General features: G+C 43.8%; 1 long non-coding RNA gene across 1 annotated transcript in view; it reads left to right on the top strand.

The window, feature by feature from the left end:
• The first annotated feature begins 22970 nt into the window (after nt 1–22970).
• Nucleotides 22971–24025, top strand: part of LOC128643601 (uncharacterized) — a 48221-nt gene continuing 47166 nt past the window's right edge. The window contains exon 1 of the long non-coding RNA XR_008399842.1: nt 22971–23044. This is a non-coding gene — a long non-coding RNA (uncharacterized LOC128643601). The remainder of the gene's footprint in view (nt 23045–24025) is intronic.

Raw genomic sequence — 24025 nt, forward strand, 5'->3', positions numbered from 1 at the left:
GGGCAGCAGCTTAAACGCTGAGCTAAAGTCATAAGTCAAAGTGTTTTTTTTTTTTTGCAGCTAGCTCCCAGTAGTGCATTGCTGCTCCTGCTCTTGATATATGGATAGTAGGTGGAATCTAAAAAATGCTTGATGATGAAATGCGAGTGTCTTTATCTTATAATCCACTAAATATTCAGAAACTGTGTTCATCCCATCAACCTCATACATCCCATTAAAATAGTAAGTAGCTATTGGTGTTATTAAATTTTTTATAAATTCTTCCACATACATACTGTTACTTGTAAATACATTTCGTTATTATATAATTTATGTATGTGTCTGTATAGAAAACAAGTTAGTTTAACGTCCTGTTTGCTAGTACAACTGAATTACTGTGTCGTGAAATGATGTAGGTCTAAAAAGTGTGTCACCAACATGAAAAGTTTGGAAAGCTCTGATGTAGGGAGTAGTGATGTCGCGAACCTAAAAATTTGCGTTCGCGAACGGCGGACACGAACTTCCGCAACTGTTTGCAAACGGGCGAACCGGGCGAACCGCCATAGACTTCAATAGGCAGGCGAATTTTAAAACCCACAGGGACTCTTTCTGGCCACAATAGTAATGGAAAAGTTGTTTCAAGGGGACTAACACCTGGACTGTGACATGCCGGAGGGGGATCCATGGCAAAACTCCCATGGAAAATTACATAGTTGATGCAGAGTCTGGTTTTAAGTCATAAAGGCCATAAATCACCTAACATTGCTAAATTGTTTGGAATAACGTGCTTTAAAACATCCGGTATGATGTTGTATCGATCAGGTAGTGTAAGGGTTACGCCCGCTTCACAGTGACAGACCAAACTCCCCGTTTAAAGGGACAGTCTACACCAGAATTTTTATTGTTTTAAAAGATAGATAATCCCTTTATTACCCATTTCCCAGTTTTGCATAACTAACACATTTATAATAATATACTTTTAACCTCTGTGATTATCTTAGCCTCTGCAAACTGCCCCTTTTTTCAGTTCTTTTGACAGACTTGCAGTTTAGCCAATCAGTGCCTGCTCCCAGATAACTTCTCGTGCACGAGCACAGTGTTATCTATATGAAATACATGAACTAACACCCTCTAGTGGTGAAAAACTGTTAAAATGCAATCTGAAAGAGGTGGGCTTCAAGGTCTAAGAAATTAGCATATGAACCTCCTAGGTTAAGCTTTCAACTAAGAATACCAAGAGAACAAAGCAAAATTGGTGATAAAAGTAAATTGGAAAATTGTTTAAAATTACATGCTCTATGTGAATCATGAAAGTTTATTTTGGCCTAGACTGTCCCTTTAACGCACCGCAAACAGTCCATTTGCACAACCGCAAACTCCCGATTTGCACAAGGTTGGATACCAAGCTAGCCATGTCCCGTTCCTTGTCCTCACTGATGTCATTGAAGGTCTCTTCCTCCACCCAGCCCCGTACAACACCAAGGGTCCCCGAAAGGTGACAACAAGCCCCCTGGGACGCCTACTGTGTTTGGTCTTCCACCTCCTCAAAGCCACCTTCCTCCTCTGACTCCTCTTCTTCAGACTCCTCTCTCTGCGTTGCCTCTCTCTGCGTTATTATAAGGTGTGTTAAGCAATACTATTCCTATCAGTGTAATCCCTGTTACGTCCCCTATCAGGGGACGTGTATATGGCATGGATGTTAGGAACCGGGAGATGGAAAAAGATGCTTGGTCGGTCCTCCTACTTCAAATTTGGGGCACTGCGCGTGCAATATACTGTGCCACCAGATATGAGTGGTGTGTTAAGTAGTACTATTCTGATCAGTTTAATCCCTGTTACGTCCCCTATCAGGGGACGTGTATATGGCATGGATATGTATATGGCATGGCCGAAACACAAGTGGCTGTCAGATAACAGTCCGGCCACGAGATAGATAGATTTGATAGATAGATAGATAGATAGATAGATACATAGATTAGATAGATAAATAGATAGATTTGATAGATAGATCATTTCCAAGACAGAGAATTACAAGACGTGTGGACTGGGACCCATGGTAAGGTTCCCAGAGGCAGTTGCGGCGCCCGAGGCTCTGATTAGAACAGAGCACTCTGCAACGTATCTGCCCTCGGCCGAAATCGGAACATTCTTTAGCTTTCTGTCTGTCGGCCAAATGTCCGTCTGCCAAATGTCCTTCTGCATTTTGTCAGAGCACCGCGTGCAATCTACTGTGCCACCAGATATGAGTGGTGTGTTAAGTAGTACTATTCTGATCAGTTTAATCCCTGTTACGTCCCCTATCAGGGGACGTGTATATGGCATAGATTTTAGGAACCGGGAGATGGAAAAAGATGCTTGGTCAGTCCTCCTACTTCAAATTTGGGGCACTGCGCGTGCAATCTACTGTGCCACCAGATATGAGTGGTGTGTTAAGTAGTACTATTCTGATCAGTTTAATCCCTGTTACGTCCCCTATCAGGGGACGTGTATATGGCATGGATATGTATATGGCATGGCCGAAACACAAGTGGCTGTCAGATAACAGTCCGGCCACGAGATAGATACATAGATTAGATAGATAGATCAATAGATGCAATAGATACATTTGATAGATAAAATAGATAGATAGATTTGATAGATAGATAATTTCCCAGACAGGGAATTTCAAGACGTGCGGTCTGGGACCCATGGTAAGATTCCCAGAGGCAGTTGCGGCACCAGGGGACGTGTATATGGCATGGATTTTAGGAACCGGGAGATGGAAAAAGATGCTTGGTCGGTCCTCCTGCTTCAAATTTGGGGCACTGCTCGTGCAATCTACTGTTCCACTAGATATGAGTGGTGAGTTAAGTAGTACTATTCTGATCAGTTTAATCCCTGTTACGTCCCCTATCAGGGGACGTGTATATGGCATGGATTTTAGGAACCGGGAGATAGAAAAAGATGCTTGGTCGGTCCTCCTACTTCAAATTTGGGGCACTGCGCGTGCAATCTACTGTGCCACCAGATATGAGTGGTGTGGTTTTTGAAGCCACAGTGCAGCACCAGAGGCCAGAAAAATTTGGCATGTACACATGCCTGAAAAATTAGGTATTGTTGCAGCCACTGCTGTAGCAGCGGCCAGAACAATTGATGTTTGTTTCCCAGGCAGAAAGTGCCCTAAAACATTGCAGCTTGAACCCTAGTTGGTGGAGGATAAGTCACGCAAGTCATCCGGCATTCAAAGATAAAATACAGCAGCGTGTGGACCATTTTTAGCCCAAGGCAGCTCATGTCATCAGGCCTTTTTTACTCAAATGTATCGCCCAATGTCAGTCCCTTCGGGATCCATCCCTCATTCATCTTAATAAAAGTAAGGTAATCTAGACTTTTTTGACCTAGGTGACTTCTCTTATCAGTGACAATACCTCCTGCTGCACTGAAGGTCCTTTCTGACAGGACACTTGAAGCGGGGCAGGCCAGAAGTTCTATCGCAAATTGGGATAGCTCAGGCCACAGGTCAAGCCAGCACACCCAGTAGTCAAGGGATTCATCGCTCCTCAGAGTGTCGAGATCTGCAGTTAAGGCGAGGTAGTCTGCTACCTGTCGGTCGAGTCGTTCTCTGAGGGTGGACCCCGAAGGGCTGTGGCGATGCATAGGACTTAAAAAGCTCTGCATGTCCTCCATCAACAACACGTCTGGAAAGCGTCCTGTCCTTGCCAGCGTGGTCGTGGGAGTCGGAGGATTACTTTCACCTCTTCCCCTGTTAGATTCCCGTTGTGCTGTGACATCACCCTTATACGCTGTGTAAAGCATACTTTTTAATTTATTTTGGAACTGCTGCATCCTATCCGACTTGCGGTAATTCGGTAACATTTCAGGCACTTTATGCTTATACCGGGGCCCTAGTAGCGTGGACACCCAGTACAGGTCGTTCTCCTTCAGCTTTTTTATACGAGGGTCCCTCAACAGGCACGACAGCATGAAAGACCCCATTTGCACAAGGTTGGATGCCGAGCTACTTATGTCCCGTTCTTCGTCCTCAGTGATCTCACTGAAGGTATCTTCTTCTCCCCAGCCACGTACAACACCACGGGTACCAGATAGGTGACAACGAGCACCCTGGGATGCCTGTTGTGGTTGGTCTTCCTCCTCCTCCTCAAAGCCACATTCCTCCTCTGACTCCTTTTCCTCACAATCCTCTTCCAGCGTTGCCGCTGGTCCAGCAAGCGATGCTTATAAGGCGGTGGTGATGGTGACCACAACTCTTCCTCTTCCTCTTCACGCTCATCTACGACCTGATCCAGCACTCTTCGCAGGGCACGCTCCAGGAAGAAAACAAATGGTATGATGTCGCTGATGGTGCCTTCGGTGCGACTGACTAGGTTTGTCACCTCCTCAAAAGGACGCATGAGCCTACAGGCATTGTGCATGAGCGTCCAGTAACGTGGCAAAAAAAATTCCCAGCTCCGCAGAGGCTGTCCTAGCACCCCGGTCATACAAATACTCGTTAACGGCTTTTTCTTGTTGGAGCAGGCGGTCGAACATTAGGAGTGTTGAATTCCAACGTGTCTGGCTGTCGCAAATCAAGCACCTCACTGGCATGTTGTTTCGCCGCTGGATATCGGAAAAGTGCGCCATGGCCGTGTAGGAATGCATGAGATGGCCACACACCTTCCTGGCCTGCTTCAGGACGTCCTGTAAGCCTGGGTACTTATGCACAAAGCGTTGTACGATCAGATTACACACATGTGCCATGCACGGCACATGTGTCAACTTGCCCAATTTCAATGCCGCCACCAAATTACTTCCGTTGTCAGAAACCACTTTGTCGATCTCCAGTTGGTGCAGAGTCAGCCACTGATCCACCTGTGCGTTCAGGGCGGACAGGAGTGCTGGTCCGGTGTGACTCTCTGCTTTCAGGCAAGTCAACCCCAAGACGGCATGACACTGCTGTATCCGAGATGTGGAATAGTACCTGGGGAGCTGGGGGGGTGCCGTTGATGTGGAGCAAGACGCAGCAGCAGAAGAGGACTCAGCCAAGGAGGTTATGGAAGAGGATGGAGTAGGAGGAGTAGAGGAGGTGGCAGCAGGCCTGCCTGCAAGTCGTGGCAGTGTCACCAACTCCTCTGCAGAGCCACGCATTCCATGCTTGGCAGCCGTCAGCAGGTTTACCCAATGCGCAGTGTAGGTGATATACCTGCCCTGACCATGCTTTGCAGACCAGCTATCAGTGGTCAGATGGACCCTTGCCCCAACACTGTGTGCCAGACATGCCATTACTTCCTTTCGCACAATCGAGTACAGGTTGGGGATTGCCTTTTGTGAAAAGAAATTTCGGCCAGGTACCTTCCACTGCGGTGTCCCAATAGCTACAAATTTTTGGAACGCCTCAGACTCCACCAGCTTGTATGGTAAAAGCTGGTGGGCTAAGAGTTCAGACAAGCCAGCTGTCAGACGCCGGGCAAGGGGGTGACTTTGTGACATTGGCTTCTTACGCTCAAACATGTCCTTGACAGACACCTGACTGTGGGCAGATGAGCAGGAAATGCTCCGGAAGAGAGACGGAGTGGCGGATGGTTGAGAGGGGGCAAGGAGGACAGCAGTGGTTGATGTGGCTGAAGATGCTGGACCAGGAGGAGGATGGAGGCTTTGAGTTTGTGTGCTGCTTCTACTCATGTGTTGATCCCATAGGCGTTTGTAATGTGCGATCATGTGCCTTCGCAAAGCAGTTGTACCTAGGTGGGTGTTGGACTTCCCACGACTCAGTTTCTTTTGGCACAGGTTGCAAATGGCATCGCTGTTGTCAGAGGCAGACACACACAAAAAATGCCACACTGCTGAGCTCTGCAATGACGGCATTCTGGTGGTGGCAACAGCATCCGTTGATTGGTGTGCTGTCTGGCTGACCCCGGGTGCCGATGCATGCTGTCTGACTGTGCCACTAGCTCCTTGCGACCACCTCCCCCTGCTTCCAACTCATCTCCTCCTCTCTGTCTCCCCATCTGAACTTTCCCCCTGTTCTTCTTCTCTTCTAGCGGGCACCCACGTGACATCCACGGACGCATCGTCATCATCAACCGCTTCACTTGCATCTGACAAATCAACAAAGGAAGCAGCAGCGGGTACAACATCATCATCATCAAACCGTATGTCCATGTCTGTAATGCTGCCTGACTGAGACATATCACTGTTATCTACATCCTTTGTCAATGATGCTTGCGCATCACTCATTTCCTCCAACTGATGTGTAAATAACTCCTCTGACAGATCAAGTGAAGCGGCTGTGGTGCTAGTGTTGGTGGTGGCGGCAGGCGGAGGAGTGGTAACTTGAGAGGTGCCCGAAGCTAAGCTGGAGGAGGATGGTGGCAACTGCAATTAGATTACACTAGCAGACTGATGTTTCACAGTCAAATTTTTTTTTTTTTTTAAACTTACACTACTGTTACAACAGATATGAGTGGTGGCACTGGGCAAGTGGGCCTGGCAGGCAGGCAACTGCAATTAGATTAAACAGGAAAAAAAACCAAAAAAACAGACTGATGTTCTAGCCCTAAAAAGGGCTTTTTGGGGTGCTGTCCTTACAGCAGAGATCAGATGAGTCCTTCAGGACTGTAGTGGACACTGAATACACTAGCCTAGCTATCGATTTCCCTATTAAATCAGCAGCAGCTACACTGTCCCTCCTCTCACTAAGAAAGCAGCTTCCGAATGAATCTAAAATGGCTGCTGTCCAGGAGCTGGGAGGGTCTGGGAGGGAGGGTCTGCTGCTGATTGGCTGGAATGTGTCTGCAGACTGTGAGATACAGGTTCAAAATTTACTCAATGATGACGAATAGGGGCGGATCGAGCATCGCATATGTTCGCCCGCCGTTGTGAACGCGAACAAGCTATGTTCGCCGGGAACTATTCGCCGGCGAACAATTCAAGACATCACTAGTAGGGAGCTTGTAGAGTTAATTTTAGCTTAAGTGTAGTGTAGTAGACAACCCAAAGTATTGTTCTAGGCCCATTTTGGTATATTTCATGCCACCATTTCACCGCCAAATGCGATCAAATTTAAAAAAAAACTAAAAAAAATTCGCAATTTTAGGTTTCTCACTGAAATTATTTACAAACAGCTTGTGCAATTATGGCACAAATGGTTGTAAATGCTTCTCTGGGATCCCCTTTGTTCAGAAATAGCAGACATATATGACTTTGGAGTTGCTTTCTGGTAATTAGAAGGCTGCTAAATGCTGCTGCACATCACACGTGTATTATGGCTAGCAGTGAAGGGGTTAATTAGGTAGTTTGTAGGGAGCTTGCAGGGTTAATTTTAGCTTTAGTGTAGAGATCAGCCTCCCACCTGACACATCAGACCCCCTGATCCCTCCCAAACAGCTCCCTTCCCTCCCCCACCCCACAATTGTCTCTATGAATCTAAAAGAGATGCTGTCCAGGAGGTGGGAGGGTCTGGGAGGCAGGGTCTGCTGCTGATTGGCTGTAATGTGTATTCTGACTGTGAGGTACAGGGTCAAAGTTTAATCAATGATGACGAATAGGGGGCGGATCGAACATCGCATATGTTCGCCCGCCGAGGCGAACGCGAACATGCTATGTTCGCCGGGAACAATTTGCCGGCGAACAATTCGCGACATCACTATTTGCAAAGTCTCAGGTGTGAATGGGGAGCACGTGTGTTAAATTTGGTGTTTTCGCTCTCACACTCTCTCATACTGGTCACTGGAAGTTCAACATGGCGTACTCAATCGGGTTGAATTCCGGCGATTCCTGTCCGCCTGCTCAGAGCAGGCGGACAAGGTTATGGAGCAGCGGTCTTTGTGACTAAAGACTCGCCAGAAACACGGGCCTTCAAGCTTCATTCGGAGCTTGATAGATAGGCCCTAAGTATGCGCAATCCAATTTATTCATATTTTATATTCCAATGTTCTTTACATAGAAGAAAATGTTTGGAGTAAATACACAGTAAAACACATATAAAATATTAAAATTGGAAAATACTTGTGTTTCCTATCGTTGTCATAATAAGCTTACAAGCATATTGTATAACCAATTATTTACCATATCCACCCTTATATATTATGTACATTTCTATTGCTGTAAATAGACGAAAGATCTAGAAGTAATCTTTTTGTGCGCGTTGGGCTGCGCACATATTACAAGTTGAAAGTAAACAGTTTTCGCTCCCTAACCGACGAGCGTAAAAAGCCGAACGTACAATATTTCACGCATGACAACCTATTCCCCCATAGAAGTCAAAGGAGCAAAAAAAAAAGTGGGGGGAAAACACCCCAGTCACAAACCTGATTGCATATTCTCCAGTGCGCTAACCGGACATGAAAATATGAATATTTCACATTTCAATGTTCTTCACCTAGCAGAATATGTTCTATTTATTCTTCAATACATATTTCTACATATATCTGATGGTTTATCTTTTTTATTATTATTATTATTATTTCTGGTTATTTGTAGAGTGCCAACAGATTCCGCAGCGTTATATCTAATGGTATTATGGCACAATGTATATCTATACTGTACATTGGTGACTATATATATATATATATATATATATATATATATAAGAATAATTATTTAAAAATAATAGGTGCTATAATACTAAATGCTATATGCAGAACATCTGAATGTGAAATATTTACAGTTAATACCTTTATTAAATACGAATACTGCCTACGTATCATGTTTTCATCTACTTAACTGCAAACGGCTCCAATGCATTTCTATATCTGTTTATGTCTATGGGGCCGAATTATCAAGCTCCGAATGTTTCCTGAAGGCTCGCCGGAAACAGAAGTTATGAAGCAGCGGCCTAAAGAACGCGGCTTCATAACTTGTCCGCCTGCTCTGAGGCGGCGGACAAAAATCAACCTAATTGAATAGGATTGGGTTGATTGACACCCCCTGCTAGCAGCCTATTGCGCGCAAGTCTGCAGGGGGCGGTATTGCACAAGCAGTTCTGCTCATAAATGGCTCATAACGCTGCTTTTTTCCTAACGCCGGTATTGCAAGTCTTGTAGTTATAGCTGTACCACACACCTTTTTGGCCGTCACGCCAAAAGCGCCGGTATTACGAGTTTGCCTGGGAGGCCAAAAAGTGAGCAGTACAGCCTATAACTACAAGATCCGTACAGCCATCTGAAGTCAGTAGTTATGAGTTTTACGCTACAAAGCTGTAACATAAAACTCATAACTAAAGTGTTAAAAAGTACACTAACACCCATTAACTATCTAATAACCCCTAAACCGAGACCTTCCCACACCGCAATCACTGTAATAAAATTATGAACCCCTAATCTGCCGCTCCGGACATCGCCGCCACTATTATAATTTATTAACCCCTATTCCGCCATTTCCCGACAGCGTTGCCACTATAATAAACCTATTAACCCCTAAACCGCCGCACTCCCGCATCGCAAACACTATTTAAATGTTATTAACCCCTAATCTGCCGTCCGCCCACACCGCCGCTATAATACACCTATTAAATACTAATCCGCAAGCCCCCACAACGAAATATACTGAAATAAACCATTAAACCCTAAACCTCTGGCCTCCCACATCACTACATAAATATATTAACCCCTAAATCTAACCATAACGTAACCCTAAATCTAACACCCCCTAACTTAAATATAATTAAAATAAAGCTAAATAAAACTTACAATTAATACCTAAATAATTCCTATTTAAAACTAAATACTATACTGTACTTACCTTACTAATAGTTATATTGTAGCTATCTTAGGTGTTATGTTTATTTCACAGGTAAGTTTGTATTTATTTTAACTTGGTAGACTAGTTAGTAAATAGTTATTAACTATTTACTAACTACCTAATTAAAATAAATACAAATTTACCTGTAAAATAAAACCTAACCTGCCTTTCACTAAAACCTAACATTACAATAACATAAAATAAATGAAAATAATAAAACACTAAGTACTATTTTACAAAAAAAATAAACACTAAATTACACAAAATAAAATTTTTTTTTATCAAAAATAAAAATGAATTACTCCTAATCTAATAGCCTTATCAAAATAAAAAAGTCCCCCCCAGAATAAAAAAAACCCTAGCCTACACTAAACTGCCAATAGCCCTTAAAAGGGCCTTTTGTGGGGCATTGCCCCAAAGATAACAGCTCTTTTACATAGCAAATAAAAATACAAACATCCCCTCCAACATTGAAACCCACCACCCACACAACCAAACCCCCAAATAAAATTCTATCTAAATAAACCTAAGGTAACCATTGCCCTGAAAAGGGCATTTGGATGGGCATTGCCCTTAAAAGGGTATTTAGCTCTTTTTTACGGTGCCCAATCCCTAAGCTAAAAATAAAACCCACCCAAAAAAACCTTAAAAAAACCTAACACTAACCCCCGAAGATCCACTTACAGTTTTGGAAGACCGGACATCTATCCTCATCCAGCCGGCGAAGTCCTCATCCAAGCGGGTAGAAGTCTTCATCCAAGTGGGCAGAAGTCCTCATCGAAGCGGCCAGAAGTCTTCATCCAAGCGGCCAGAAGTCCTCATCCAAGCATCCAGAAGTCTTCATCCAGATGGCATCTTCTTAGGGTTTATTTTACAGGTAGGTATGTATTTTTATTTGAAATAGGAATTATTTAGGTATTAATTGTAAGTTTTATTTAGCTCTATTTTAATTATATTTAAATTAGGGGGTGTTAGGGTCAGGGCTACGTTAGGGTTAGGTTTAGGGGTTATTATATTTATGTAGTGTTAGTGATGTGAGAGGCCAGAGGTTTAGGGGTTAATAACTTTAGTATAGTTGCGGCGACATTGGGGGCGGCAGATTAGGGGTTAATGTTAATAAGTGTATAGCAGCACCACCAATAATAAAGTAAAAAATCTTTATTTAAGCCATCATAGCAAACTGACAAAGTTTCGGATTAATATCATTAATCATGTCTATTTTACAAACAATTAAAATCAGCCTTATAAAGGCTCATAGCCACACCCACATCCCTACACCTGGGTTAACCCCTTCCTTTCATCATTAAATTTTATCAAGATAACAGCTCCAACTAGTGGTTGCACAATACCATGCCTTATCATAATCTAGCAACATTTCTAAGGTACATGTTACAATACAATTACAGCTCCACCTAGTGAATGCACAGTTCTATTACGTATCCATTACATGTATTAGGATAATGTTTCAAAGGCATGCATTCCAATCCATTTCTCTATTTGTCCCACCTGGAGTCATAGTCCCCAATTCATGTATCCAGTATAGCTCCCTACATTGTAAGATTTTAACCCTATTACCACCCCTTCTTGGGATTTTTATCTGTTCCAAAATTTGAAACCTAAGTTGGTTTATTTGATGACCTGCTCTAATGAAATGGTTTGAATCCGGTGCCTCTAAATCACCTGTTCTTATATTACTTTTATGTTGCTTTATTCGCTCACGGACCTTGCGGGTGGTCTCGCCAACATACCCCAATCCACATGGGCAATCAGGTAAACCGCAAAATTTGTGTTACATGTGTAGTGACCCTTTAACTTCTATTGTTTACCCGTACGTGGATGGGTGCAAATAGGACCTTTAATGATGCCATTGCAATTTTGACACCCTAAACAGGGGAAACATCCCAAAAATGTTTCTCCAATAAAACTCTGACTTAGGACCTTTTTAGGACCCACATCTGCCTTGACCAATGTGTCCTTTAAATTTTTACCTCTCTTAAGGCAGACCCCTAGGGCTGTTTTTTTTTTTTTTTTTTAAATGTTTTTATTGAGGCAGACAAAACAAATACAAACAGTTGCATAATGAAGGGTAACATGACAGGAGCAGTAGTACAAGGCAGTAATCATAATCACATACGTCAATACATCACTTAGTAGGAAGTTAAATCTCACCCGGCCGGGTCAAAATATTACCCTTCGTCGGTGCCCCTCATTTTATTATTTAATCTTCCCAGTGTCGTCAATGTTACAGAGATCCACTCAAGGGATCTGGAAACTGGAGCATAGCTTAAGACATATCGCTAACAACTCAGGGAATCAATAACACTATTTACAGGACTGAGAGAACTGCAAACTCAATCTAATACTGATTAAACATCATACAGACATTATAGTGTTGTAGACAAATAAAATAAACAAAAGTAAGAAACAAATGAGGAAGGAGCCCGAAGAACCACTCTGTGAGGTGGGGGGGGAAGGGGGGGGGTTGGGGAAGCATGGGAGGAAGGGGCAAGAAGGCAGAGGAGAAGGGCTATAGAAGGGTTAGAGAAAGAGGATGGAAGAGGGATAGTCTGACATTTGTCAAAGGGGGGAGCAGGAATCTGTCAACCAATGCTCACATATGAATGTGAAACATCATCTTGTTTTTCAGCTGGTCCAGATACTTTAGTCCGGTTCAGTCTACAGGGAGTGCAGAATTATTAGGCAAGTTGTATTTTTGAGGATTAATTTTATTATTAAACAACAACCATGTTCTCAATGAACCCAAAAAACTCATTAATATCAAAGCTGAATATTTTTGGAAGTAGTTTTTAGTTTGTTTTTAGTTTTAGCTATTTTAGGGGGATATCTGTGTGTGCAGGTGACTATTACTGTGCATAATTATTAGGCAACTTAACAAAAAACAAATATATACCCATTTCAATTATTTATTTTTACCAGTGAAACCAATATAACATCTCAACATTCACAAATATACATTTCTGACATTCAAAAACAAAACAAAAAAAAATCAGTGACCAATATAGCCACCTTTCTTTGCAAGGACACTCAAAAGCCTGCCATCCATGGATTCTGTCAGTGTTTTGATCTGTTCACCATCAACATTGCGTGCAGCAGCAACCACAGCCTCCCAGACACTGTTCAGAGAGGTGTACTGTTTTCCCTCCTTGTAAATCTCACATTTGATGATGGACCACAGGTTCTCAATGGGGTTCAGATCAGGTGAACAAGGAGGCCATGTCATTAGATTTTCTTCTTTTATACCCTTTCTTGCCAGCCACGCTGTGGAGTACTTGGACGCGTGTGATGGAGCATTGTCCTGCATGAAAATCATGTTTTTCTTGAAGGATGCAGACTTCTTCCTGTACCACTGCTTGAAGAAGGTGTCTTCCAGAAACTGGCAGTAGGACTGGGAGTTGAGCTTGACTCCATCCTCAACCCGAAAAGGCCCCACAAGCTCATCTTTGATGATACCAGCCCAAACCAGTACTCCACCTCCACCTTGCTGGCGTCTGAGTCGGAATGGAGCTCTCTGCCCTTTACCAATCCAGCCACGGCCCATCCATCTGGCCCATCAAGACTCACTCTCATTTCATCAGTCCATAAAACCTTAGAAAAATCAGTCTTGAGATATTTCTTGGCCCAGTCTTGACGTTTCAGCTTGTGTGTCTTGTTCAGTGGTGGTCGTCTTTCAGCCTTTCTTACCTTGGCCATGTCTCTGAGTATTGCACACCTTGTGCTTTTGGGCACTCCAGTGATGTTGCAGCTCTGAAATATGGCCAAACTGGTGGCAAGTGGCATCTTGACAGCTGCACGCTTGACTTTTCTCAGTTCATGGGCAGTTATTTTGCGCCTTGGTTTTTCCACACGCTTCTTGCGACCCTGTTGACTATTTTGAATGAAACGCTTGATTGTTCAATGATCACGCTTCAGAAGCTTTGCAATTTTAAGAGTGCTGCATCCATCTGCAAGATATCTCACTATTTTTGACTTTTCTGAGCCTGTCAAGTCCTTCTTTTGACCCATTTTGCCAAAGGAAAGGAAGTTGCCTAATAATTATGCACACCTGATATAGGGTGTTGATGTCATTAGACCACACCCCTTCTCATTACAGAGATGCACATCACCTAATATGCTTAATTGGTAGTAGGCTTTCGAGCCTATACAGCTTGGAGTAAGACAACATGCATAAAGAGGATGATGTGGTCAAAATACTCATTTGCCTAATAATTCTGCACTCCCTGTACATCTCTTGTATTCGTCCCATAAATACCAGACCAAGCAGTAAAGGTTATAGTGTCCCTCAACTCTTAGTGAGTATTCTTCCCTTTTCTGTATATAGACGAGGGTCTCTAGTACTGGTGCTAACGTTAGAAGTGTGTTCCTTGCCCATTGTCTTGCTATTACTAGTTTAGCGGCCAGGAGAATAATAACACAAAGGGATCTTATTGGTTTTGGAAGGTCTTGCAAACCAAAGTGGAAAAGTGCTGTATCTCCAGTGAGTCGCCTAACCAGGTGCAGCTGTGTCAGTAAATCTGTCACTTGAGCCCAGAAGCTCCCTAACTTAGGGCAATCCCACCAAATATGTAGGTGCCTCTCTATGCACATCTTCTCCAACACTCCGCTGAACGAGAAGGAAAAATTCTATGCATTTTGGTCGGGACCCAGTGCCACATGAGTAAAATTTTTATATATAGTTCAAACAGATTTGAGCAGCAGACCACTGTGTTGACATCTTGGAGAGCACGCTGCCAAACCCCCTCAGGACACACCACCCCTAAGTCTCTCTCCCTGTCCCTAGTGGATTGTGTTTTAGCAAAGTGTGGGGAGTCAAGTAAGAGCTTATAATGAAACGATAAGGTACCTTGCAGAGATCTGCCTGTCAATCATCTCCTCTCCCATTTGGTAAGAATGCCGGTATCTGATCTAGGGAACCCCCAGGACAGAAGGAGTGAAACTAAGCGAAGATATTTGAATTGTAAATCTCTGGGAAAGTCTTCTAGTTAATAGTCATGAGACGGCACCACAAGGGTGTCTCCCCTATAAAGGTCTGAGATCAGTCTGATCCCCAAAGTATCGCATCTTTTAGGCCTCAAATCAGGGAGGCATTGCATCAATGCCTTGATTGAATGGATTGGGGAGGGGTGTGGCGCAACCATGTCATGTGATCGTAGTTCTCTCCAACAGCGCAAGCAAGTTTTAACTATGCGGCTATGAATCCCTTTAAGGATATCAGCATGATCAGGGATCCAGATCAAGTCAGCTAAATCAAATCCAGCAGGTAAGGAGGCTTGTTCTATTTGAAACCAGCGAGAGGTACAATCCTGAACCCCCCAAGCTGTAACGTGCGAGAGCATGGCTGCTTTATAGTAATAAATAATGGTAGGAGCTGAAATGCCCCCACATTTCTTGGGCTTTTGTAATTGGGAGAGAGACAACCTCGAATGACGACCTTTCCAAATATATTTGGTGAAGACTGACTGAAAATGATTAAGGAGTTAGGCAGGGACAGCCACAGGAAGACACCTAAAGAGGTAAGTCAATCTAGAGAGTAGCAGCATCTTCAGGGCCATAACACTGCCTGTCCATGACACTTCTGAAGCTGTCCACCTACCAGTCATCTGCCTAAAGTCCTGAAGAAGGGACTCATAGTTTTTAGTCACAATTGTCTTGGGGTCATGAGAGAGTATTATGCCCAGGTGTTTTAATCCCTCCCTGGACCATTTAAATGGATATAGGCGTCTCAAATTGTCTAGTATAGGTGTAGTCAGTCCCATAGCAAATGCTTCTGTCTTATAGTTATAGCTTGTATAGCTTGTCTTATAGTTAATCTTGTAGTACGTTACGTCTGCAAACTCAGCTAGTATTTTGAACAGTTCTGGGAGTGATTCCTCTGGCTCTGACAGAAATACTGTCAGGTCGTCTGCGAAAAAGTGCTAAGGTGTGTGGAGTGTCATAAAGTACTAGGGGCTGAAACGATGGGGTCGATCGAAGCCTAATCGCTAAAGGCTCCATCATCAGGGCGAAAAGAAGGGGCGAAAGGGGGCACCCCTGTCTTGTGCCATTCTTTATAGCAAAGGTCCTAGAAACAAACCCTAACCCTCTCACCCTAGCTGAGGGACCCGAATACAGTGCCATTACTGCCGTCACAAACAAGGCAGGAAAGTGGAATGCATGTAATACCGCTATCATGTAATCCCACCGGACCCTGTCAAATGCCTTTTCAGCATCTAAAGATAGGGTAACCAGTGGGATCCCGAGCGAAGCCGCCTCGAAGAAGATATTAAGGAATCTTCTCGTATTATCCAATCCCTGGCATCCAGGGGTAAACCCCACTTGATCAGGGTGGATCAGGGATGGCAAGACCTTATTCAGACGTGTGGCCAGAACCTTGGCGTAGATTTTAACATCTCCATTTATAAGGGAGATTGGCCAATAACTCTCACAAATTGAGGGGTCCTTCCCCGGTTTAGGTATCGTAATGACAGATGCTTCAAGAAAGTCCTTGGGAAAACCGCCAGTATCCACGGCCGCGTGGAACACTCGATTCAGGAGAGGACATAGGAGAATTGTAATTTTTTTATAGAATAGGGCATCAAAACCATCAGGGCCTGGGGATTGATGTGCCCTAAGGCCTTTGATAGTCACCGCAACTTCCTCCATAGTGATGGGAGCCGCAAGTGAATCCACGAAGTTCTCAGGAACCTGCCGTAGCTGAAGCGTTGCTAGGAACTCAAGAATCACAGATTTTGGGGCAAAATGTGATCGAGGGTCCTCTGAAATCTGGTACAAATGGCTATAATAATCAGCAAAGGCTTCACCAATGTCACTTGGAGAATAGTATCTTTTATCTTCCTTTGTGATATACGCTATCTTGTTCAGCAGAGATCTCTGCTGTAATTTGTGTGCTAGTAATTTATCCGCTCTATCGCCTTTGTGAAAATTTCTTTGAACCCGTTCCAACTCATAAGTTTCAATTTGCTTTTTAATGGATTGAACTTTGTTGATCAGTGAGCGCGATCTGGTCCCTCTGAGCTGCTTCCTCAGGGTAGTGTAGTCATAGTATACTTGGGCCAGGGGGGCTCCCCTGGATTTTTTATATTCATTATCCTTCTGGATAAAAAGGCCAGACACAGTTTCAGAGTCATTGATTTGAAGAAAATCCTCTATCTCTTGCGTCCAAGGAGGAACCAGCGCATCTGCAAGCAAATACTCAGGCAACCTCCAAGAGTGCCCCGCGCCTCCTGTCTGTGGACCTAAGTACTGGCGTATGACATGATACCCAACCATGGTTAACCTTAAGACTATAAAGTGTGGTGCAGTCATTAATTGGTAGCTAACAAAAACAGTCGTTGTCTCAAGTGTAGGCATGTTAAAGGATGAAACATTTCAAAACTTGAGTGCAAACATATAGAAAAATTTGAACATTTAACAGAATACTTGACCACAGTTTACTCTAAATTATAGAAAGTGGAGCAATCGTAGATTAGCAAGTAGCAATATAGATAATCTTAAAAAGGATTGAACATTTAACAGAGCGCCTGACCATGGTCTACCTTGAATTATAAAATGTGGTGCAATCATTGGGTAGTAAATAGCAATAACAAATAGCCTTCACAAGTTTAAATGCGAACATATAATAGGATTGAACAATCAGTAGGATACCTTACCATGAAAAAAAAAAAATGGGGAGTTGTTGCAAAAATTAATAGCAGATAACCTTCATAAATTTGAGTACCAACTTATAGAAAAATGTAAACATTTAACAGGATACCCAATCATAGTTTACTCTAAATTATAGAAGGTGGAGCGATCGGAGATTAGCAAATAGCAATACAGATAGTCCTCACAATTTAAGTGTTAGCATATAAAAGAATTGAACACTTAACAGAATGCCTAACCATGGTCTACTTTAGAGTATGAAATACGGTACAATCATTGGTTAGTAAGTAGTAATACCAAATAGGCTTCACAAGTTTAAATGAAAACATATAATAGGATTGAGCAATCATTAGGATATCTGACCAAAGAGGGAAGAGAAAATACAAACAAACAAACATATAGAGTTACAGAAACATCCCTTTATGTAAGTACATGAAAAACACAACCCAACAGCTTGTGGAATACAAATTAAAGTACAGTCATTTAGAAATATTAAGCAGGTATAAGCAACTCTAATGGATCTTAGTGGAAACATAAAGAAACATTAAACATTTAACAAAGTAACTGTCCATAGGTTACTTTACCACTCCACTGATGCCAGTAGAGAACTTCTAGTAGTCTTAGTCGCTGTGCAGAGTGACCCGACAGAGTAGAAACACCAGGTCATAGCCTTTTCTTTTAAATAAGATATATATATCTAATACTGTGAAGTGGGTCACACTGTGTACTTTCATTGCGTACTTGTTTCTATGCTGATTTATTGTTTTTAATGTGTTTCCATGTGCTTTTAAGAAAAGTTTTATTTGATGTTGAATTAAATACTTGTAGTAAACACTTGCTATAAATTATCACCTCTTTCGGTCTTTTTGTCACCCTTAGCTTACAGCGCTCTATTTTCACATTCTTACGAATATCTCCATTTATTATTTAAATTGCCTTCTTTTACTGTAATATAACTGTAATAATTGTGTGTTTTCCACAGCGGATAATTGCACACTGCAGACTTGTGCCTAACCCTGATACATATCTTTGTCTTATTGGCCTCAGCCTAGATTAGCAAAGGGAAACTTCCTAAGACTTGAGGGCCACAGATCAATATTTTAGAAGCCTAAAGGGTCACATTAAAATGAATAGCCATTAAACACACAAAGCTATTCAGAAAGCTTTCACACTCAGCAGGTATGTTATATTATTGTAACACGACACAAAAGTCTTCTAATTACAAGGTGTATCTTGTTCTTCCAAGATAACATGCAAGAATCTCCTATATTTTCAAGTGTCGTCAAGAACCTCTACATATGATAGCTCCTTCCCTAGGTGTCTTCAAACAGTCCATGAAAAGTGGGACATTTGTCCCATTTAGAAACTAAGGCCCCTATTTAACAAGGTCTGGCGGACCTGATCGGACAGTGCGGATCAGGTCCGCCAGACCTCGCTGTATACGGAGAGCAATACGCTCTCCGTATTCAGCATTGCACCAGCAGCTCACAAGAGCTGCTGGTGCAACGCCGCCTGTAACGGTACCAACAAAATACCAAGGGTTAACACCAGATGAACAATGTCCTGCATAGGGAATCAGCAATTCACAACCCAGCCAGTTTTCAGGTTTTAAACAGAATGTCTTTATTAAGGCTCATATGCCCAGTATTTATGCAGGTCTGACCCCCCAGATGGGGGGTTGAAAGAATGTTGTACATTAGATGGAGGGACCACACCCTTGGACAGGCCACAATAGAATCACATTACTTTACTTAGGCAGATAACAACTTACACACAAGACACATTTGGCTTTTCTTATCACCTAGGCGTCTGCTCTCTGAGGGTGATTAAACAATGGACTGTTTATCACTAACTTTAATGACAGTACACAATAGCTGAGGCTAGTAACCTTGTCGTTCAATAATAGTTTCTTAAAGCTGAACACAGTTAACTCCTTCAGTACTGACAGAAGGGTCTGTCACATCTACATAGCACACAATACAGCCTATAGACAACCTTTCTTACATTATAGTCCAGAAGTGGCTAGGTTTGCCACAATGCTCCCCCAGAACCTAGCCGGCATACACAGTCTGATCCCGACGGATCGGCTTGGGGATGTCCGGGGAAGTACTCACAGATCACTTTTCAAGTTCAGTTTGTCTGGGCAACCCGTCGGCGTTACCGTTTTGTTTCCCTGGGCGGTAATGGATGGTAAAGTCGAAGGGCTGCAGCGCCAAACTCCAGCGCAGCAGCCGGGCATTGTCCTCGGCCACACGGTTCAGCCACACCAACGGGTTGTGATCTGTGAGTAAGGAAAAAGGTTGTCCATACAGGTACGGCTGCAACTTTTTGAGGGCCCTGATTAAAATATAAAAGGTAACAGCAACTTGTAAGTAAACCAAACTAGGTTGTAGCTCCTCAAATAGGGCTTCAGCTACCGTCTCTGCATGGATGTTGGAGAGAGCAATGGCCTCGGGGTACCTAGTGGCGTAGTCCACCACGGTTAAAATGTACCTCTTCCCGAAGGGACTGGGCTTGGGTAGTCACAGGGTTAACATCAGCGGGACCCATGGGAGCATAGGCAGAAACAAGGGGGGCCAAGTCATTTCCAAGGAGAACATCAGCAGGTAAGTCCTTCTTGACCCCCACATTCACAGGTCTAGCGCCCACTCCCCAATCCAAATGTACCCTGGCAACAGGTAGGCGGAACACAGTGCCCCCTGCTACCCTCACAGCCACAATGTCTCCAGTGTGCTGATTCTCAGACACCAAGTTCTCTTGAAGCAAGGTCATGGTAGCACCAGTATCCCGTAGACCACTGACCTCCTTCCCATTCACTTTAACCCGTTGCCGGTTATTCCGGTGGGCAGCTTGCACGGGGTCTGCTTCATGTAGGCTGCCCCAGCATTCTGGCGCCTCTACGTAGCGGGCCGCAGGCTGAGGATTATGTGGGATTCCGCCGGCGGGTCTTCTCCAGGACCGTGCTTGATTCGCTGCGTTTAGGGGACACTCTGGTCTTTTGTGCCCTAGTTGCTTACATCCAAAGCACCGAATAGGTTGTGAGTAGCCCCGCAAATTGAACCAGGCTCTCTGAGGTTAGTTCGTGGCCGGAGGCCGTGTGGTATAGCGGTGCGCCGGGGGCTGGTAACTGGCAGCTGCTGGGGTGACTGGGGGTCTGTACTCCACTCTAGCAGTGGGCAATCGGTATACCGCTCCCCCTGCCCCTCGTTCTGCCACGGATCCGCCAGTGTGTGCTGTATCCGGCACCAAATGGGGAGCTATCAGGGTTAAAGTAGCTCCCGAATCCCGAGGTCCCTGGACCTCCTTCCCCTCTACGGTCACCAGCTGGCGGTGATGTTGCCGGTTATCGGTGGCCCGGACCGACATCACCTCATGCAGAATTCCCAGGGGTTCCTCGGCTTGGGTGCTCAACACCTCATGAGTGGCTGGCTCCGTTTGGTAATGGTGAGCAGCTGCCCTTGGGGCCAGGTTCTGTCTGACCTGGTTCCAAGCTTGTCTGCTCCGATTTTGGGTGCACTCACGTGCCATATGTCCCCAGTGCTTGCAGGTGTGGCATTGTATATTCGCCCGTCCGTTGTATCGTGAGGGGGGTGGTGGATTCCCTGGGGCTGGGCGAAAAGGTGCCGCTGTGGGGTTGTTAGGCTGTAGTCCATGGTGCCTCCTGGCATCAAAATGCTGGTCTGCTAATCTGGCTGCTTCGGTTAAGGTGAGGGGTTTTCGATCTCTCACCCATTCTTGGGCTTCTGGGGACAAGCCGTTAAAGAATTGCTCCAACAGCATCAGTTGTCGCAATTCTTCCATGGTGGTAGCTTGGCTGGCCTGTATCCACCCTTGAGATGCTTGATCCAGCTTGTGGGCCCACTCTGCGTGTGAATCTCTTTCTGGCTTGCGCAGGCCTCTAAACTTGCGCCGGTATGCCTCTGGGGTAATGGCATATCTTTCCAAGATCGCTCTCTTCACTTTAGCGTAATCCTTGCTGTCCTCCCTGGGTACAGCACGATACGCTTCCGCTGCCCTACCGGCTAGCTTGCCTGCTAGCACCGGCACCCATACGGACTGCTCCAAATCATGTAACTCACACAGTCTCTCAAAATCCTGTAAATACCCATCGATCTCATCCGTCTCCTCACAAAACATTTTAAATGCATGGTATGGGATTTTGGGTCTTACTGGGTTGCTGAGTGCGTCCAAAATGGATTCTGCTCGGGAGGATGCATTCCGTGGACTGTGTGCCATCACGTACTCCTGCACATCTGCCATTACCACGGATAGCATATCCTGTGGTACAGGTTGGGGTAAAAATTCCAGCCTGGTCCTCATTTCCCTCTGGTATAGGGTCTCCTCCATGGCTGCTGGAGGCGTAGCGCTGCGAGCTCTGTCTCCCTCCATCAGCTCGGCAATTAATATAGCCTTGGGTTTGCTGCTGCCTATATTTCCCCTGGCTTCTAGCAGTTCCTTTAACGTTTGTCTCTTTAGCTTAGAATAATCCATCTCCATTCACTTCGGTCCCTGGTACTCCTTCCATCTTAGTCAGTATTGTAGTAATCCCCCTCTTCCTGAAGTTACTGGCTTGTGTAGTTGCTCTTCTGGGCGATAAGGTTCATTCCGTCGCTTGCCACCAATTGTAACGGTACCAACAAAATACCAAGGGTTAACACCAGATGAACAATGTCCTGCATAGGGAATCAGCAATTCACAACCCAGCCAGTTTTCAGGTTTTAAACAGAATGTCTTTATTAAGGCTCATATGCCCAGTATTTATGCAGGTCTGACCCCCCAGATGGGGGGTTGAAAGAATGTTGTACATTAGATGGAGGGACCACACCCTTGGACAGGCCACAATAGAATCACATTACTTTACTTAGGCAGATAACAACTTACACACAAGACACATTTGGCTTTTCTTATCACCTAGGCGTCTGCTCTCTGAGGGTGATTAAACAATGGACTGTTTATCACTAACTTTAATGACAGTACACAATAGCTGAGGCTAGTAACCTTTTCGTTCAAGAATAGTTTCTTAAAGCTGAACACAGTTAACTTCTTCAGTACTGACAGAAGGGTCTGTCACATCTACATAGCACACAATACAGCCTATAGACAACCTTTCTTACATTATAGTCCAGAAGTGGCTAGGTTTGCCACACCGCCCCCTGCAGACTCGCTGCCAATCGGCCGCCAGCAGGGAGGTGTCAATCAACCCAATCGTGCTCAGGCTCAGAGCAGGCGGACAGGTTATGGAGCAGCGGTCTTTGTGACCGCTGCTTCATAACTGCTGTTTCTGGCGAGCCTGCAGGCTCGCCAGAAACACGGGGCATCAAGCTCCATTCGGAGCTTGATAGATAGGCCCCTAAGAGTGGGATGGGGTCCACCCCCAAGTGGTGACAATACAGTAGGGTCCAGTATTGTTAAAGTGATGGTAAATCCTAATGTTTTTGAAACTCTAGGATTTACCAGTACTACAAATAAAGGGGACTTGCAGTCATGAAGTGTAAAATACTTCATGCTGAAAGCTCATTTATTTGCCTGCACCATACATTGTTACGGCTCATATTACATCTTACTTATTAAATTAATATCTCTGTCTTCCTTTCAGATTCAAATCCGGAACTAACTAAGGAGAAGTCTGAATTTGTTGTGTTATCTGCTCTGGCTCTGTCATGTCTCTCTGTAATTCTCTGTGGATTGGGTAAGTTCATTTTATCCAACCCTTGTTGTAAACATGTTATCATTAAAGAGACACAGAACTTCCAAATATTCTGTCAGTTATGTGAAAGCCCAGCATCTAAATATGTTGAGATTTTTGTCTTTGCGTCCACAAAGCCTTTTAAATTTAGATTGCAACTATTATTGCTGTATCATTTGTGTACTTCCTGTTAATCCTCATAGGACAATAGTCACTTCCTTTAAATGCTCATTGGCTTTAAGCATTAAAAGAAAATACTTATAAGCCAATGTAATTTAGTAGGATGAGCACAACTGATACGGACAAGATTTTTCTGCAGTCTTGCAATAAACATACTGGTTAAATTAACACTTTGCTAGAAATATTTTTCAATACCCCCCCCCCCACACACACACACACTATTTGTCTTATTTAGACAAACCAATCAGAATTTGGAAAACTCATAATTTCCAGACTTAAATTACAACAAAAGGGGGCAAAATAAATTATAAAAATATATTACAAAGCAATTGTAATACGCATAATTTAAAAAAAAAATGGTAATACAACCTCAAATTGCTTACCATCACTTTAAGCAGTTTTTATTTTATATTTTCAGAAAACCAAACGCCTGCATGTTTAATGATGCTGTTTCATAGAAAGAACAGAATTGTTTGAATACAGTGTCAATTGAACTGTTATTCAAATTAACAAAGCACAAACTCTTTACTGATCCTCTGTACTGATCCAAAAAAGTACTTACTTTTTTTATTTTCTTGCTACTGTGAGGGGTATCGTCTGGATCTGATATATTGGTCTCCATAAATCTACAAGGGGAGTCTGCTCTATATTTAAATCAGGGGTCACATGACACTCTAAGTTGCAGGTGATGACTGGGAAATACAGTCATCACTGAAATAGGTAGTTTTATTCTGAGGGGAAGGGGCTAACAGACCCCTGTCACCCCCAATGTATAACTTAAAGGGGCAAGTACAAAAGGTCAGA

Source organism: Bombina bombina, unplaced genomic scaffold (genome assembly GCF_027579735.1).
Source record: "Bombina bombina isolate aBomBom1 unplaced genomic scaffold, aBomBom1.pri scaffold_568, whole genome shotgun sequence".
NCBI lineage: Eukaryota > Metazoa > Chordata > Amphibia > Anura > Bombinatoridae > Bombina > Bombina bombina.